Source organism: Puma concolor, chromosome D3 (assembly GCF_028749965.1).
Source record: "Puma concolor isolate L17-30 chromosome D3, mPumCon1.1.hap2, whole genome shotgun sequence".
In the NCBI taxonomy this organism is placed as follows: Eukaryota; Metazoa; Chordata; class Mammalia; order Carnivora; family Felidae; genus Puma; species Puma concolor.
This window is the reverse complement of record NC_141678.1, coordinates 9326358-9333471: the sequence shown is the minus strand read 5'-3', so window position 1 is coordinate 9333471 and position 7114 is coordinate 9326358.

Sequence of the window (7114 nt, the reverse complement as noted above, 5' to 3'; positions counted from 1 at the left end):
CAGAAGTAGGAAGCTAAGGGCGGAGGGGTGTGCAGAGAGCAGCTGGGTCCCAAGCTGGGCTCTCTTCAGCTTTGGGACGTTGCCCACGAGTGGAAGCCATCGGGGTGGTTGCCTGACTTGCCCTTGTTATGGTGGCAGCACCTGATTTTCCGAGCAGCCTCAGTTCGGGATGTCCCCTGGGGCTGACCTTCCTGTCCCTGCTCCAATGATCGGTTCAGGGACGGGCAGGTGAACCCACAGGGCCAGGGACAATCAATTCCAGGCTCAGGCAGAACAGTCTGATAAGAAAATGTCTTATACCACTCTAAAATTTTAGAGCTGGGAGGACATAGGCTCTGAGCTTCTGGAGAGCGATCTTGCCTCAATGAATACACTCAGAGCAAAGCAAAACTCAGAGGCACAGAAACAGAGTCCTAACGATAATGTCTACATCTAGACCCGAAAAGCAGTTACTCTCAGACTTCTTCACCACGTGAGTCACTCAATTCTTCTTTGGCTGAAGCCTGTCTGTGTGCAGCTTTTAGCCACTTAGCAACTGAGGGACTCCTGCCAAAGAACACCAGTGGGTCCTCCCGGGAACCCTACCCCACAAAGGTTCCTCGTGGGCCTCTCCTGCCTGAAACGGGAGGCAAGGGCGTGGTCCTGGGGTTGGAAGTGTGGAGTCCTGGGTGTCGGGCAGGCCGCAAGAAGCTGGGGCTCCTCAGGGGCAGGAAAACACTCTGCCCATTGGGCTGAGATCTCTTGAGCCCCTACTATGTGCCAGATACTGTTCCGGGGACTGGGGATACAATGGTGAGCACTACGAGACTCTCTAATCTGTTCTCAGGGTCACAAGTTCAAGTCCCAAGTTGGGTGTGGAGGCTACTTTTTTTTTTTTGAGCCTACTTTTAACTAACTAAGGAGCAGGCGAAACTCAGAGGAGGTTTAAATCCTTGGGAGAGGGGCGCCTGGGTGGCGCAGTCGGTTGAGCGTCCGACTTCAGCCAGGTCACGATCTCGCGGTCCGTGAGTTCGAGCCCCGCGTCGGGCTCTGGGCTGATGGCTCAGAGCCTGGAGCCTGTTTCCGATTCTGTGTCTCCCTCTCTCTCTGCCCCTCCCCCGTTCATGCTCTGTCTCTCTCTGTCCCAAAAATAAATAAACGTTGAAAAAAAAAATTAAAAAAAAATAAATCCTTGGGAGAAAGGATTCAGGAATTTGGGGGGTCAGCGGCCAGGAGAGGATTTGGGGAGGGAGGAAAGAGAGCCCCATATGAGAGGGAGGGGATGAGGAGAGAAGTTGGCAATGCTATGGAGCGAACTGGCAAGACCTTCCAGGTCTCTATGCCTTCGGCAAAATTCGCTCCCACTCAGGACCCAGCCTCAGCCTGGTGGTGCACATATACGGGAGGAGGGGCCCTTGGAGTCGGGGACTCCAGCCCTTCTTGTCACCCCCCTCCCCTCCCCCCACGTGCCCCCGGGTGCGCGGTGTGCCAGGCCAGTGTGCTGTGGTGAAGGACAGTTTCAGTTCCTTCTTGGGGCTGGCTGGTCCTGCCCACTGTTGGGGTGGGGCAGCCGCCGTGGAAAGAATCTCTGCCTCAGACCCCAGCCTGGAGCTCGGTCTTCCCCTGCTGGTGACAGAGCCAAGGAGGGGAGGCGAGATCTGGATACAAGATGGCAGGTCCCGTGGGCACCTTCACAGGAGGACCGGCTCAGGCCCTGAGTCAACCTAGCACCTACTATGTGCCCAACACTGTGCCAGGCGCTGCGAGCAAAGCAGACCAAACTCCCTGCCCTCGTGGACCCATCTTCTAACGGAGGTTGGGATAGTGTCACAGGTTAGGCACAGAGTCATCAAACCCAAGTACGCTCTACAGTTGATTTCTCCTGGTTTTTTTTTTTTTTTCTTCTCCTACTTCATGTGCCCCTTTGCCTCCTTATGAGTTCTTCCTCATCTCCTAGGCTTCTGAGGAAAAACCCATGGGCCTCCTGATCTCATCTCTCCTCTCTTCTTGTTCTTTCTTCTCCAGCCACACTGGCCATTTTGATGTTTCTTGCCTCTGAGCTTTTGCATTTGCTGTTCCCTCTGCCAGGAATGCTTTTCCCTCTGGATATCTGCATGGCTTGTGACCTTATTTTCTTCAGGTTTTTACTGAAAAGCGCTTTCTCAGGGAGGTCTTCCTTGGCTCCTCCAAGCTAAAATGGCAAAATGTCATTCACAATTCCTATGTTCTGCCCTTTCCTTATTTTTTTCCTTGACTGCTAACTTCATCTAATGTATTGTATGAGTGTTGCTTCATTTTCTTCCCACTCTGATAAGGGAGGGCAGGAGCACTTGTCTATCTCTCTCTCTTTTTTCTTTTCTATTTATTATTAAATTTTTTTTAACATTTATTTGTTATTTTTGAGAGACAGAGACAGAGACAGAGTGTGAGCAGGGGAGGGGCAGAGAGACAGAGAGAGACACAGAATCCAAAGCAGGCTCCAGGCTCTGAGCTGTCAGCACAGAGCCCGATGCGGGGCTTGAACCCACAAACCATGAGAACATGACCTGAGCCGAAGTCAGACCTTAACTGACTGACCCGCCCAGACGTCCCCCTCTCTCTTTTTTAAAAACAATTTATTGACGTGAAATTCATACGGCACAAAATTGACCATTTTATTTATTTTTATTTGTTTTTTAAATATTTTATTTTTAAGTAATCTCTACACCCAACATGGGCTCAAACTTAACAGCCCCAAGATCAAGAGTTGTGTGTTTTACCAACTGAGCCAGCCAGATGACCCAGAACTCCATTTCTTTTTAGGGCTGAGTAATATTCCATTTAATGGACGTACCATATTTTATTTACCCATCATCCATTTTTTAATGTTTACTTATTTCGTTATTTTTTAATTTTTAAAAAATGTTTTTATTTTTGAGAGCGAGAGAGACAGAGAGAGACAGAGCATGAGCAGGGGAGGGGCAGAGAGAGAGAGAGAGAGAGAGAGAGAGAGAGAAAGAGAATCTGAAGCAGGTTCCAGGCTTCAAGCTGTCAGCATGCGGGGCTTGGACTCATAAACTGTGAGATCATGACCTGAGCTGAAGTCAGATGCCCAACCAACTGAGCCACCCAGGTGTCCCATTAATGTTTATTTATTTGAGAGAGAGACAGAGAGAGAGAGAGAGAGAGAGAGAATGGTAGGGGCAGAGAGAGAGGGGGACAGAGGATCTGAAGCAGGCTCTGCACTGACAGCAGAGAGCCCAATGAGGGGCTCAAACTCATGAACCGTGAGATCGTGACCTGAGCTGAAGCTGGACACTTAACCCACTGAGTCATCCAGGCACCCCTGTCCATTCACCCACTGATGGACACTTGGATTGCTTTCGCCTTTTGGTTATTGGGAATATTGCCGCTATGAACTTGCATGTACATGTCCTTTTTTTAAATTAAATTTATTTTTAAATTTTTTTTTTAACATTTATTTATTTTTGAGACAGAGAGCATGAACGGGGGAGGGTCAGAGAGAGGGAGACACAGAATCTGAAACAGGCTCCAGGCTCTGAGCTGTCAGCACAGAGCCCGACGCGGGGCTTGAACTCACGGACCGTGAGATCATGACCTGAGCCGAAGTCTGCGGCTTAACCGACTGAGCCACCCAGGCGCCCCAAATTAAATTTATTTTAATTTAATTTAATTTAATTATTTATTTTTTTAAATATTATTTTTAAAGCTTATTTTTATTTATTTTGAGGGAGGGAGGGGCAGAGAAAGAAAGGGAGAGAGGGATTCCCAAGCAGGCTCCAAGCTGTCAGTACAGAGCCTGGTGTGGGGCTCGATTTCACGAATTATGAGATAATGACCTGAGCTTAAATCAAGAGTTGGGTGCTTAATCGACCGAACCACCGAGGTGCCCCTTGTCTGTCTTTTTAACTTATATCCCTTGTGCCTGGGACACAGTCATGCTCGATAAATGTTGGAAAGAATGACTGGAGGAAACAAAGGCATTGGACTCAGTGGGGTGGGGTTGGGGTCACATGCCTGGAAGGGGCAATGGCTGAGTGAGGATGTGAGAGAGGGGCCTGGAAGTGAGCCACATGTGCAGAGGCCCAGAGCATGGTGCATCGTGGGAGCAGAGGGAAGCCAGGTGGCTGAAGCTGAGGGAGTGGGGATAGAAAGTCACGCATCTAAGCACTAGGGGTGGGGGGGGGGTGGGCAGAGACTAGGATGAGTAGGGCCTTGTCACTCACAGGAAGGTGGTGGACTTGCTCCTGAGTCAGTGGGGAGCCACGGAAAGGCTTTGAGCAGAAGGGTCCCATAACTTGGTGTGCCTTAAGTTTTACCAGGATTCCCTCAGTGGAAAATGAATCCAGCAGGTTCAGGGGCTGGAGGGGCAGACGAGGGACTGAGAGAAGGCTACGGCAGTCATCCTGGTGAGAGCTGATGGTGGCCTGGGACGGGGAAGTGGTGGCAGAGATGGAGAAGTGACAGACTCGGACATGGTTTGGAGGTAAAATCATCAGGACTGGTGATGGCAGCCATCCCAGTTCTGGTTCTCCAATTCCCCTTTCCGGACTTCTGAATCACGGCCCCTTCTCCAGCTTCCCCAATTCCCAGCTGCAAAGATGCTCAGCTGTTTGCTGCGGCCAAAGCTGACCTGAGCTGCAGTCGGATGCTTAACTGAGCCACCCAGGGGCCGCTCTCTTCCTCTCTCTCTGCCCCTTGCCCCCTCGCCTGTGTGCATGCGCGAGCTCTTTCTCAAAATAAGTAAATAAACTTAAAAAAAACAACAGTGTTGCACGGTGACAGGCGGTGATTACACTTGTGGTGAACAGAGCAGAAGTACAGAGTTGTTGAATCACTATGTTGTACACCTGAAACTAATACAACATCGTGTGTCAACACTACCTCCAGGGGGAAAAAAAAAGAAAGTAGATTGATGGTTGCCAAGGGGCTAGGAGGAGGGGAGAATGGGGACTGACTGCTGATGGATGTGGGGTTTTATTTTGGAGTGACAGAAATGTTCTGCAACTAGATAGTGTTGGTGATTATACAACATCATGAATGTACTCAATTTCACTGAATTGTTTATTTTGTGCTGGTGACTTTTTAAAGTTGGAAGCCGTATCTTTTTTCTTTTATTTATTTCAGCTTTATTGAGGTATAGCTGACAAATAAAATGTAAGATATTAAAGCATACATACTGATGTTTTGAAATATATAAATATTGTGAAAGGATTCCTCTAACACATTGATCAATGTGTTTCATTGTGTGTGTGTGTGTGTGTGTGTGTGTGTGTGTGTGTGATAACATTTAAGTTCAACTCTCTTAGCAAATTTCAATTATACAAACCGTGTTTCAACTAGTCACCATACTATATATTATGTTTACTCTAAGATGGTTAATTTTGGGGTCGCCTAGCTGGCTCAGTCGGTGGAGGATGCAACTCTTGATCTCGGGGTTGTGAGTTTGAGCCCTAGGTTGGGTGTAGAGATTACTTAAAACTAAAATAAAATAAAACAAACAAACAAATAAAATGCTTAACTTTTTGTTATGTGATTTTCATCTCAATTAAAATTAAAGTAAATAATAAGGAATTTTTTAAAAAGGACGCCGGGCTCTTGCTTTCCGAGTTCTGCCTCTTTCACCCATGCCAAACCTAAATGTAGCAGAAAGGGCTCTGAGAGCCAAGGTGCACAGACCTCTGGGAGATTTTCCCCACAAAACCAAAACTCCTTTGTGCCTGGCCTATTCCTTATCTGGTGAGTGTCTACATTCGGGGAAATTCCAGCCTGCCTTTCCCTGCTGAAGAATTATGATGGCGTCTGCAACAGCTGGATTCAGGGGCTTGGCCAATATCAGATACCATTAGGTATCTGTCTCTCTTCAGGCTGTGGGTTTTGGCCCTACTTTCCTCTGTGCTGGTTTTACTATCAGGTAAGCTCCAGAATTCAACCACTCCTCTCCACTTCCACTGCCTCTGCTTTGCTCTAAGCCACCACCATCACTTGCTTAGACGACCAAAATAGCATCCTCCCCGGTCTCCTGGCCTCTACCCTTGCTCCCTACAATCACTGCATCCTCCTCATAGCAGCCAGGGACCATATTGAACCCAAGACAGACAATGTTACTCTTATGTTCTCAAAACCCTCCCATGGCTCCCCACGCTTCTCAAAATAAATCTTTCTTATGATCCACAAGGCCCTAAGCAGCCGGGCTTGACCAATACTCTCTGACCTCATTTCCTACCATTCTTCCACTTGCTCACTTGATTCCAGCCCCAATTGGCCGGCTCTCTGTGCTTCAAACAGGCTTGGGATGGTCCCATCTCAGGCCTTTGCACTTGGCTGTTTCCTTTGCCTGGGATAATGGTCTCCCTCACTTCATTCAGGTCTCTGCTCCTCAGTCAGACTTTCTCTGACTTTCTCTGAGGTCTAAAACCTCACTCTCATTCTTTCTACCCCACTGCTGTGGCTGATTATCTTCCAGGTGCAAATCATTTCCAGAACTCATTTGTTGGCTGATTCAGGAACAGTGACTGGCACACAGTAGGCGCTTAGTAAGAGGCTATAGAATGAATAAATGATCCTGGTCTGTCCTGTTTCTTCTCCTGTCCTCAGGCCAGGACTGGACAATGACTGAGGCCTGGAGGGTGGTGAGGAGGGGGCAGCAAGAGCAGGAAATAAACAAAGGTCCAGGGAGGTAGAACTGTATTATTTTGTGTGGAACAAAAATAATAGCAATTCCTGTTTGCGGAGAGCACCTACTGTGTGCCATGAATTTTACATACAATGAATGTCTTTATTTTACAGTTGAGGAAACAGGCCTACAGAAGTGAAGTGACTTCTCAAAGGCCCACAGTGATTAAATAAATGACTCAGGGGGACTTGAATTCACGCCTTTCCAACTCAATTCAGTGAACTTTCCCTCTTCAATGGGGCAAGGGGTAGGGTTGCCAGGTACCCTATGCATATAATACAGTCCTCTACTGACTTTGTCAAAACGTCCAAAATGTGCTGTATTCAGATTTTTAAAATAAATTACAAATTTTCAGCATAGTTGTTTGTCAGATTTAGCAGGGAGTTAAATTTGCGAAACCTAGCAACGCTAGCCAGGGAGGAGCTCTGACTCCAGGCCTAGGGCTGCAAAGACTGGTCC